Below are 11,517 nucleotides of genomic sequence, written 5' to 3'. Positions count from 1 at the left end.
CCACCCCCGCCACTCCCCACTTTTCTCGTCTGTAAATGAGTCTGCTCGGCACCAGCATTCTGTGACTCTGACCCAGACCTGCCTGGTGGGTTTCCTTCAATTCATCTGGCTCAGTGTCTGGATCCCCCACCCAAGGCGGGAAGCCTTTGCTGGCCTTCTGAGTCACACAGGTCCTCCCAGGTGGATGTCACCCTTGGGGCTGTGGGAAGGGCCAGGGTGTCCAAGAGTTTTTACAGCGTTGGCGGGGGGAGCGTCTGGTCCTGTCGCTGTCTCTTATTTAGCTCTTCTGATGGCTAATTGGGTCGAACACCTTTCTCCAGGCTTATTTGCCACCCATACGTCTTCCTTGGTGAGGCGACCAGGGGTGTCTGGACAGCTCCCGTGTGTCTGGACCGGGCTCTGAAAGCCTTTCCAGAGGGGCTCACTGACCAGGGGCCGGGCGACCACACAGGGGCATGTGAAGCTGCCGGGCCCAGTCTGGGTGGGCGGCTTTCTCTCTCACCATGGCCAGGAGCTCTGTCCCGGGCCTCCGCCTAGTCCTGACCTGAAGGCCCCCAAGCCCGATTCCTCACTTCTTTTTAAAACTTATTTATTTATTTAATTTCTGGCTGCGTTGGGTCTTCGTTGCTGCAGGCTTTCTCTAGTTGCGGCGAGCGGGAGCTACTCTTCATTGCGGTGCGCGGGCTTCTCATTGCGGTGGCTTCTCTTGTCGCGGAGCACGGGCTCTAGGCGCGTGGGCTTCAGTAGTTGTGGCTCGCACGGGCTTAGTTGCTCCGTGGCATGTGGGAATCTTCCCGGACCAGGGCTCGAACCCGTGTCCCCTGCATTGGCAGGCAGATTCTTAACCACTGCGCCACCAGGGAAGCCCGCAATTCCTGACTTCGTAATAAGGGTGATAACCGCACGGCCGTGTGTCCGACACTCAGCTCGCAGCGCAGGGCGTGACCAGAGCTGACCCTACCACCACCAGCGTCACCTTCAACCCTGTGAGCTGGAGGGTCTGGAGGCTCTGGGAGCAGGCCTGTGCCCTTTCTGTGTGCGGGGTGCCCCCACCCAAGCAGTCCCAGCAGAGAAGCCAACACCAGGTGCCATTTTCCAAGGATGCCATGTTTTCTTTGTTTCCAGAAAGCCAGCCCTGCGGCCAACCCGCCGCCAAGGGAGAGGGCAGGGTATCTGGGGGCCAAGACAGGCGCTGGGAGCAGGACTGGCCACCCCAGCCAACAGGGGCAGGAAGGCTGGCTGGACACCCCTCCCCCTCCTAGAAAGTAGAGGCCTTGATATGAGTGAGTTGGGAATGGCCTTGGGGCCCAGCCCAGAGACCTTGTAAGCCCCACTGGGGAGGGCTCCCCCAGAAGACTCTGCCCCCCCACTTCTCCTGGGTCTTCAGCTTCTGCTGTTTGTGGAGCACCTTCAGATGCCCACACGAAAGGGCTGCCAAGGGCTGGGGTCAGTGGGAGGCCTGCTGCGGCTCCTAGTTTGGTTCAACGTAGGGAGGCCCCGGGCTGTGGCCTCTAGGCTTCCAACACGCCCAGCCCTGGACACGGAGGGGCGCGGGGCAGATAATCCGGCCGCGGTTCCCTCCCTCTAGACCTGGGAAGCAACGATCTGGGGGCACTGTCAGCCAGATGATCCGAAGAAGAGCCTGGGGAGGCCCCAGACTGCCGGCGGGGGAGGCAGGAACCAAGGACCCAAGTCATCTTCTCGAATTCTCTTGCTTTGTTATGTCCCTTTGGAATAACCTCTTCTGGAAGATTAGCAAGCCTTGCTGCATTAAAGCCATTGCTTTTAGGAGAGCCTCCTTTAATGAATTTATAGCGGAATGTGAAGGGATCTTCACATTCATTTTCTACCACGCCTGCCATGTGTCCTAGGCGCACTGCAACATTTTGAGACTGGTCTTCAACTAATGAATGGTAGTGGATAGAAAACAATATACGACCGAGGACCTCGGGTGGCCGACTGAAGACCGACCTGGGAGGCGGGACCACCAGGAACATTGGCCAGAGATGGGGTGGGGCAGTGGTGGGCATCCAGAGCCTGCCCCATGGCCCTGGCAAGACTGGGGCCGGTGGGGTTCCTGACCCTCCAGGTCGTCCCTTCCTCCCGCGTCGGCCGGCATCCAGCGAAGCCCCAGGCTGTGAGCGGCCGGCGCCCGTCCCCTCGGAGCCCTGGACCCACCCACACCCCAGGCCGGACCGTTCTCTGCTCTGACCCCTGGCTGCAGGCCAGTCCCAGGTACTGCGGAGGGAGGCGGGGGGCAGGGGGTGCCAGGCACTCAGCCCCTACCCCGAGGTCACTGCCGCAGGCCCAGCCGAGGACAAGAAGGATGGGCCCAGGACAGAGCCCAGGAGCAGGAACGTCGGGCTGGCTGACGCTGGGAGGAGCCTGAGAAGAAAGTATCTCCTCTCCGCAGCCACCTTCCTTCTGTCCTCAGACACGGGTGGCTTCCCAGAGACCCACCCCTGCCACAGTGTCCCGAGAGCCTGCGTGGAGCTGGGCCACGTCCAGGCCAAGCCTCTCACACCCTGGACCAGGAGGGAGGCGGCGCCCGAAAGAGGCCCGGCCTCCAGGAGAAGCAGGAAGGCCCAGGAGTGTCCAGCCTCACCACGGCAGCGTCTCTGAAGAATGGCTTTGCCTAACTTTTGTTCTAATGTTTGGAAACCAAAGGCTCACCTCCCCTAATCTCTCCATATTAGCAGAGCTTGGTAACAGGTGCTCTGGGGGATGGGGGACAGAGGAGGGGCCGAGGGACGGTGGGCAGCCCTCCCCACCCTCCTCACCCCCTCCCACTCGCCCTGGTCAGTCCCCAGACTGAGAGAGGGCTGCCCACAGCAGGCCCTTCTGCCCGGGACCCTCCTCCCCCTGCCTCGCCCACGGCCCCTGCTCGCCACCCTGGGTGCCCTCAGCAGCCCTCCCCAAGTTCCGGAGAGAAAGGAGACCCTGAGGGTTCAAACACAACCTGGCTCAGGCTCAGATGCTGATGCCCCCACTTACAGGATCTGAGGCCAGTTCCATACAGAACCCTTCTGCAAAACAGAGGTTGTTGTGGCCCCAGTCCCAGGGGGTGGCTGCGAGCATTAAAATATAAAGCACCTCACAAGCTTCAGGACCCAACCGCACTAGCCAGCGCTGGCTTCTCCTCCAAGCCCCCACTGCAGCCTATAATTGTGTGTGTGTGTGTGTGTGTGTGTGTGTGAGTAATGCCAAGCCTGACTCTGCCCCTAACGGTCAGTTCCACGAAGACAAAGAGCCCTGGTGCCCAGCACGGCGACAGGCCCTGGTAGGAGCTCAAGAACTATCTGTTGGGTGGGTGGGTGGGTGGGTGGCGTTTGGAAGAATAAATGGGCAGATGAGGACGGAAGGATTAACCGACGGATGAGGGACCTGCGGAGCCCGACAGGCAGCTCCACCCTCATGTCCCACGGAGGGTCCCTCGAGGGACACCCAGCCCACACCTGACAAGAGGAACCATCTCCCCACAGGAACGGACCCATGCTTTCTCCCTCTCTATGGAATTCGGGCTGACCTGGGAGCACAGGTGCATAGAAGGGCGGCAGAGCGAGCGTCTGAGAGCGGTCTTCCCATCCTGTGCCCACTGATCAGGCGGGGAAGGTGAGGCACAGATGTCACCTGGCAGGTGGCTGGGAGAGTCTGGCGCCTGGGGTGGGGGAGGCCTGCCATGAGGCCTCAGGCAGCCCTGGGCTGTGTTTGCTCAGGATGGAGGGTGAGTGCTGGCTGCTCCGTGCGAGGCTTCCTCCCTCACCCCTCAGGTCCCTCCCGGACCCTCCCCCTAGTCCCCCCAAGACAGCCCAGCGGGCTGGGGCGGGATGGAGTCGCTGTTTGCTGTTTTGTGAGAAATCCATTTACTGTCTTCATTGCTTGGGAAGTATAATCTCGAGCCTGCAGCTTCCTAAGGCGTTGCCATGGTGATGAATTTTCTGTCATAAATAAAAGTATTCTGGGGTCAGGAGATCTCAAGCATAACTAGGACAGATTTTGAGGGGGAAAATGCCAGAATTTTCAAACACGCGAGATGCTGATTGGGCTGCTTTTTTTCCGGAGGGTGTTTCTCAGGCTGTTGTGAATCTGGACAGGAGCCCAGCCACCTCGGAAAGCGGGTCTGTCCCCCCACTGTCCCCTCCTCCCCCTGGCAGTGCTGGGGCCCCCAGCCACCAGGTGTTCCCAGGGAAGGTCTGGGGCTCTGGAGGTGGTTGGTTCCCAGGGGTCCTGCAGCCACAGGGGGAACCTGTGGTGTTGCTGTGTTTCCTCAGACAGGTCACTTTCCCTCTCTGGCCCTGGACCCAGCTGGATCACCCTGGGGTCACAGCACATTCCTCACGCCCCCTATAAGGAGCCAGAGCGGGAGAGGGTGCGACTTCCGAGGAGCCCCTGACTGGTCCCCACATGCAGCCCGTGGAAGTTAGCTTTAGGGATTTCCTTTGTTCAGGGTCACCGCAGGTCAGGGGGGAGGAAGGTATGCAGGCCGAGGGGCCCCTGGACACCACCCAGGCCGACAGGCAGGCCTGGAGCCGAGGGCTGTTTGCCAAACCGCCCAGCCACCAGTACTAGGTAAACAGAGCCTTCTGCCCCCAGGGCCTTCCCAAGGTAGCTGCAATCCCAGTGCAGCCCCAGGCACTGATGGGCGCCAAAAAAATGAAGGGGGGAGGAGGGGGGAGAGAAGAGGGGGAGGGAGGAAGGAGGGGGGAGGGGGAGGGCCTGCTCTGGCAGGTGATGTCTTTGCAGTTTGTTTCCCAGCATGTGGTCCCTGTCCCCATTTCCCCATCTAGGAGGGTCTACTTCACGTGAGAAAACCTGGCCCGGGAGGCCCTTAAGATGCCCAGGGGGTCGCCCTGAGAAAGCCCTCCTTAACCTACAAATATTCTGCAAACACAGCCCCATCAGCACGGGACAATCCCCCAGGGGGCCCTCCAGGGCTGGGGCTCAGGCCCAGAGAGGGAACGCCTTGCTCAGGGTCAAGCGGCCAGGCCTGCGCCTGTCCCCCGCACAGCCTCCCCAGACCTGCTCTCAGCCCGGGGCTCCCTACCTCGTGATGAACTGTGACACTATTTATTCAAGCCCCTTGACGAAGGCAAAAGTTTCAACCTAGAAGGCAGAGCTGCTGGGATGCACAACACCGTCTAGGTCGGCTGGGGTGCTTCCCCGCTGAGGCCGAGTGGGGGTCGTCCTGGGGCAATGACCGGTCATGGAATGTCTCACCGACGCTGGACGCACCGCCTGGCACCTCCTTCCTCTGCAGGAGGGTCTGTCTCTATTTGCTTGTGCAGCCCCCATGGCCTCCGTGAGAAGGGTGCTGGAGTGCCTACATGCTGCTGGGGGGATTGCAAGATGTGACGGACCTTTAAATGTGTGCTTCCACGTCTAGAAAGATTTTGCACCCAGGAGCCAGAGCCTGCAGGGAGCAGGCCACAGAAGGACCCGTGAGATGGCAGTCTCAGCCAGGTGAACTCCTGGGAAGCCAGCAGAAATCATGGGGGTTTTTGTTGTTGTTGTTGTTGTTGTTTTTGCGGTACGCAGGCCTCTCACTGCTGTGGCCTCTCCTGTTGCGGAGCACAGGCTCCGGACGCGCAGGCTCAGTGGCCATGGCTCATGGGTCCAGCCACTCCGTGGCATGTGGGATCTTCCCAGACCGGGGCACGAACCCGTGTCCCCTGCATCGGCAGGCGGACTCTCAACCACTGCGCCACCAGGGAAGCCCAGAAATCATGGTTTTGAAGACTATTTAGTAACCTGGGGAGGTGCTCTTCTCATGAGCAGAGGGAAAACATAATAGAAGTACATACAAGGAGTATTCAAGGAAGACTAGAAGATACTTTGAGGTGAATGGAAATGAAAACACACACACACCAAAACTTTGGAGACGCAGCTAATGCGGTGCTTAAAGGGAAATTGACAACTGCAGACCCCTGTGTTACAGAAAAAAAGAGAGATCTCAAATCAGTAACTTAATCTTCCATTTTAAGAAACTGGAACAACAGCAAAATCAACCCAAAACAAGCAGAGGAGTGAAATAATCAAGATTAGAGGGGAAATAAATATTGAGATTATTAACAGAGGCAAAAATTGTTTCTTTGAAAAGATCAACAAAATTGATGAAACTTCAGCTACACTGACCAAGAAAAAAAGACTTACTTACTAAAATCAGAAATGAAAAAAGGGAACATTACTACTAACCTTACAGAAATAAAAAGAATGATAAGGGAACACTCTAGACAATTGTGTGCTAAGAATTAGATAACCTAGATGAAATGGAAAAATTACCAAAACTGACTCAAAAAGAAATGACTCCAAGAAAAATGAAGGTCTATAACAAGGAAAGAGATTGAATTCATGATCAAAATCTTTCTACAAGAGAAGGCCAGGCCCAGATGGATTCACTAGTGAATTCTACCAAATATTTTTAAAAAGAATTAACACCAGTGCTTCACAAACTCTTCCAAAAAATATAAGAGGAAGGAACCCACTCTCATAGAATCATTATTTTTATGTGTTGATACTAAAATCAAAGACATTACAAGAAAACACAGACCACCATCTTTATGTAGAGATGTAAAAATCTTCAACAAAATATTAGCAAACCAAATCCAACAACATATAAAAATGATGATTATACCCCATGACCAGGTGGATTTATCCCAGGAATGCAAGTCTGGTTCAACATACCAAAATCAGTCAACGTTTTATATATATATATATATATATATACACTATATTAATAGGATAAAGAAAGACATATGATCATCTCAACTGATGTGGAAAAAGCATCACCCAGAAAAAATCCAACACCCTTTCATGATAAACACTCAGCAAACTAGAAACAGAAGGGAACTTACTCACCCTGGACGGAACCCACGGCTGGCACCATATTTAATGGAGAAAAACTTAAAGCTTTCCCCCTAAGATCAGGAGCAAGAGAACAATGTCTGCTCCCCCCACTTCTCCCCACTGTACTGGAGGTTCTCACCAGGGTAATCCAACAAGAAAAAGAAATAAAACACAGCCAGATTAAGAAGAAAGCAGTCAGCTACCCCTATTTGAAGGTGACACGATCCTGTACATAGAAAATGCCAAGACCCACACAAACATTAGGGCCAAAAACAAAGCAGCAAGGCTGCAGGATTGACACATAAAAACCAACTGCATGGGCTTCCCTGGTGGCGCAGTGGTTGGGAGTCCGCCTGCCGATGGAGGGGACACGGGTTCGTGCCCCGGTCCGGGAAGATCCCACATGTCGCGGAGCGGCTGGACCCGTGAGCCATGGCCGCTGAGCCTGCGCGTCCGGACCCTGTGCTCCGCGACGGGAGAGGCCACAACAGTGAGAGGCCCGCGTACCACAAAAATAAAAACCAACTGCATATTGATCAATACTCACCAGCAATGAACAATCCAACAATTAAGTTAAGAAAACAACTCCACTGACAACAGTGCCAAAAAAAGAGGGGGCCTGTGTGAGGTCACTGACCTCCCTCTCTGACACCTCAGGGGGCTGCCCTGGTGAACACTCTGCTGGGACAGAAATGAATGAATGAGAGAATGAACAAACGAACGAACAAAGGAACCTCTAGAGACCCAGCAGCCACAGCCACTGCCCTTGGCATCTAAAACTCGGGGTTTGGTTTTTCCACCCATCCACCCCGGAGGAAGTCTGGGTGGGTGACCCGGGCTCCTGATTCCGGCTGTGCCGGGGGGCGGGGCGACAGGGCGCGGGGCCATGGACTGGCAGAGGAAGGGACGGTGGCTCTGGGGTCAGGGAGAGTTCGCAGGCGGGCTGTGGTGCTGAGCTGAGCCTCCGTCTTGACGAAGCGGCAGGCCTCCCGCTGCAGGTGGCGGCGCCCCTCTGGGGACACAGGTCCTGGCAAGCCCGCAGCGGCCTCTCCCTCCGGAAACGCAGCTGTAGGGAAGGCCCACAACCGCTCCATGAGCATCCAAGGACACCTGGGGTCTGGCGGGGTCCAGGGGCTGTGACGGGGATACCCACCCACCCTCCCTGAGGGCCTGCAGGCCGGAACACGGACTGGGAAGGACCTGGGGGCAGCAAGACAGAAAGAAAGGGCCAGGGTCCCAGCACCTGTGCCCAGCCAGCCCCGAGAGAGGCCCCCCACTCAAGACACCCAGGGAAGGCACCAGGCACCCCGAGCTGCCCCAGGATGACACCCACCAGGACCGCGCACGGCTCGTGAGCCCAGCAATCCCAGAGGCGCAGCAAGAAGAGCCGGGAGGGGGCTCTGAGGCAGCATGTCCGCCAGGCCCCCTGCTGGGCCTCCACAGCCTGCGGAGGGCATGGCCACCTGAAGCCTGGAAGTGCTGAGGAGGAGGGCTGACCGCCAGGCGGGGGCTCGGCGGGGGCCTGCCCGCGGCACGCTCTGGGTTCCTCGTCCCCAGGCGGGCAGGATGAGGGCCCAGGTTCCCCAGGTGAGGGTGATGGGGGCCAGGCCCCTTGGGAGAGCTATCTGGCAGCGGCTCCCCCGCCAAGCCTGGGCCCTTCAGTGTGTCCCCCGCCTGGAGAAGAGTTTCCATCTGTCCTTACGCCCTACACACCAGAGCCACAAGGGGACTTCCAGGCAGGGCAGCGCCTGGTGGAGCCCCAAGGTGGCTGGCCCGGCAGAGACAGGTGCCAGCGAGGGCCGCGGGGCCAGAGGGGCGGGCTGGGGGTGCTTCACCACCAGAGTGTGTCAGGCAGGGGCCTCGGCCGGCGCACACAGGGACGGTGTCTGGTGCGCAGTCCTCCCAGGACGGCTGCCCCCCGATCGGCAGGCCGGAGGCCAGACAGTGAACACTCCACATTTTTGGCAGCTGAAGGGCCCGGTCGGAACAGTCGCTGCTTTATTCTGCAGAAGCCACAGGCTTTGCATCCCCGGGCCCCAAAGGGGCTGGGGGTGGATTCCAGCCGGCCATGGGGGTGTGGGGTCCGCGGGGTGACGGCCAGCTCCTGCCCACTGCTGACACCCCCAAGGCCAGGCTGGACCCTAGCCTCCACCCCAGGGGTGACCCAGGGCTCCCCACTCAGTGTAGCCATGACCGACCTGAGGTCCAGGGCCCCAGGGACATAGGGAAGGGCTCTGAGCAAATAGCCTGCTGCCCACTTTAGGGGGGCTCAGGGGCACAGAAAAGACTCAGACCCCAGCCCTGCCTCCCAGGGTCCCAGGCTGGTGAGGAGAAAGACCCAGGAAGGAGCCGTGAGCAGAGCAGGTGGCCCGAGGCCTGGAGTGGGGCTCAGCCCTGCAGGGCCGTAGGGAAGCATCCTGGCCCGTCATCTGCTCTGCAGGCTCCGCTCAGGTGCAGCTCGGTCTCACGGCCTCGCAGCAGGTGGGCGAGGAAGGAGGCTCTCAGCCCCTCCCGTTAGGGAAGGACCAGGAGGGGGCATGGTGGGCTGCTCCCCTGGCCTGAGGACCAGCTCCTCCTCCGTGTAGAGGGCTCCACGGCTCCTTCTGGAGGGTCTGCTCCGGGCCAAGCCCTTCCCTTCACCACAGAGACCAGCACAGCCGTCCAGCCAAAAGTGGGGAAGTGACCTGCCAAGGTCACACGGCAAGGTTGCCCGAGATCACATGGTGAGACACCGAGGGTCACAGTGCCAGGTGGTCCCAGGCAGGGAAGAGCCCAGCAGAGCCTGTTCCCACACTCCACCTCCAGCTGCCCCCCCAGAGTGCCCGGGAAGGGTCTGAAGACAGACCTCTGGATAAATAGCCCTCCCCAGCCTGGGGGTGCTCAGGGCATTCACTCTGCTTCCCAGGCCAGGGGCCCCACGGGACGATGGCTGTCCACCGAGCCCCAGAAACGCTGGCTCCTTCACCTGGGCCGCCCCGCCCAGTCTGGGCCCCAAGACTCAGCTGCAATTTGTACCCCATGGAATGAACAGAGCTGGCGAGGCCTGGGTGGGGGGTCATGAGGCCTGCAGAGAGCACGGTGGAGAGGCCGGGGGTACTTCCCAGCCAGGTAGGGCCCAAGGCCCACCCCAGGTTTCATACTTCATTCTCAGAGAGGACGGGGGTGGGGAAGGACGGGATGCCACTTCTTTGGAGGGCAGGGGGCTGGGGTGGCACAGAGGTGGGCGCGCTAGAAAGTGTGGGTGACAGGTGGCCGTGGAGGGTCTGGGACACGTCCCCGAGTTGCGGGCACAGCCCTGCACTTGTGGTTTTGTTGGGGCTGCCACAGACAGCCCTGTGTCCACAGCATCCTCCCAGCTCTCCAACTCAGCCCCACACAGGCATCCCCTGACTTCCTGCCCACCTCCGGCGAGGCCACAGGAGGGACCTTGCAGGAGGCTCCATGCATCGTGTGCACAACCTGGGCAGACGGCTCTGACAGACCCCCCAGATGAAGCCCACCTCCCCGCTGCACAATTTCACCCCTGGATTCCCCCTCCAATAAGCTTTCTGCCCCCCAGCCCTTCTTGGGTTCTGCTTTGGGGGCCCAGGTTAACGCTCCACCCAGCACCCCACTGTAGAGCCACATCTTTGAGCGGTGCCCCGATTCCTTAGAGGAGCCTCTCCTCCCCACTCTCTAGTGCTCCCAGTGGAATTCCACCCACACAGACATGGGACAAGGGAGCCAAGGGGGCCCCCTGAACCCCTCAGTGGTTGACGGGGGGCAGGTAGGCTCGCCTGGGGCCCTCAGGAGTCCTCGGACTGGACAGGCGCCGGGTAGACACCAGAGCCGAGGCCGCAGGGCCTTCTGCCATCACCTGGGAACGGGGAGCTGGCCCGAGACCCTCCGTCCTGTGTGACCCGGTGACAGCCCCCCACCGACATCCCCCGGCACCACCGCCAAGGCCCTCCTCCCCTTCTGGGACATTCCTCCTCCCCAAAAGCACACCAGGCCTTTCTGCGCCATCGCTTTAATGGACAGACCGTTCATCAGATGGCTTTGCACAAAGAAAGAAAAACTGCGCAGTGTTCTCAGCATCTCACGGGACGTAAATACACAGATCACATGTTTATACATCTAGCATCAGACACGTATCCGCAGCACAGCGTCGAGCACGGCGCAGCCCGAGGACGCCAGCCACGGGGCCGGAGGCAGCGGGCACCCCTCACGGCACCTGCACAGGGGGTGCTACCCTGTGGGGGGCCAGGGGCCATGCCACCTGCGCCCACCCCCACCCCCACGCACTCTGGCTGAAAGGCATCACGCTGCAGCGAAGACCACACCCTGCAGACGCACTGAAGATGCTCCTTTACAGAATCTCCTTGAACAGGTGAACCCCGGAGACACTCACTATCACCAGAGATGATCCCATGGCAACAAAGGGATCCTGACGGTCTCAGGAGCCCTGAGGCGATGAGGACAGCAGTAGGCCGTGGCCGACGTAAGGCTGACCGTGTCCACTGGACGTGCTCTGTGGGGTCAATTCTTCCTGGTCCACTTGGCGTCTGAGGGGATGCACAGCTCCGTCTCCGCGAGGCCACATGCGCCAGCAGGACAGCTCCTTTGGCCGGTTCCCATAGGTTCTGGAATCCCAAGGGCAGGCCTGGGATCACCGGCCAGCCCAGGACGCTGTCA

Source organism: Mesoplodon densirostris, chromosome 16, assembly GCF_025265405.1.
Source record: "Mesoplodon densirostris isolate mMesDen1 chromosome 16, mMesDen1 primary haplotype, whole genome shotgun sequence".
Classification (NCBI taxonomy): Eukaryota; Metazoa; Chordata; class Mammalia; order Artiodactyla; family Ziphiidae; genus Mesoplodon; species Mesoplodon densirostris.
This window is presented reverse-complemented; position numbering follows the sequence as displayed.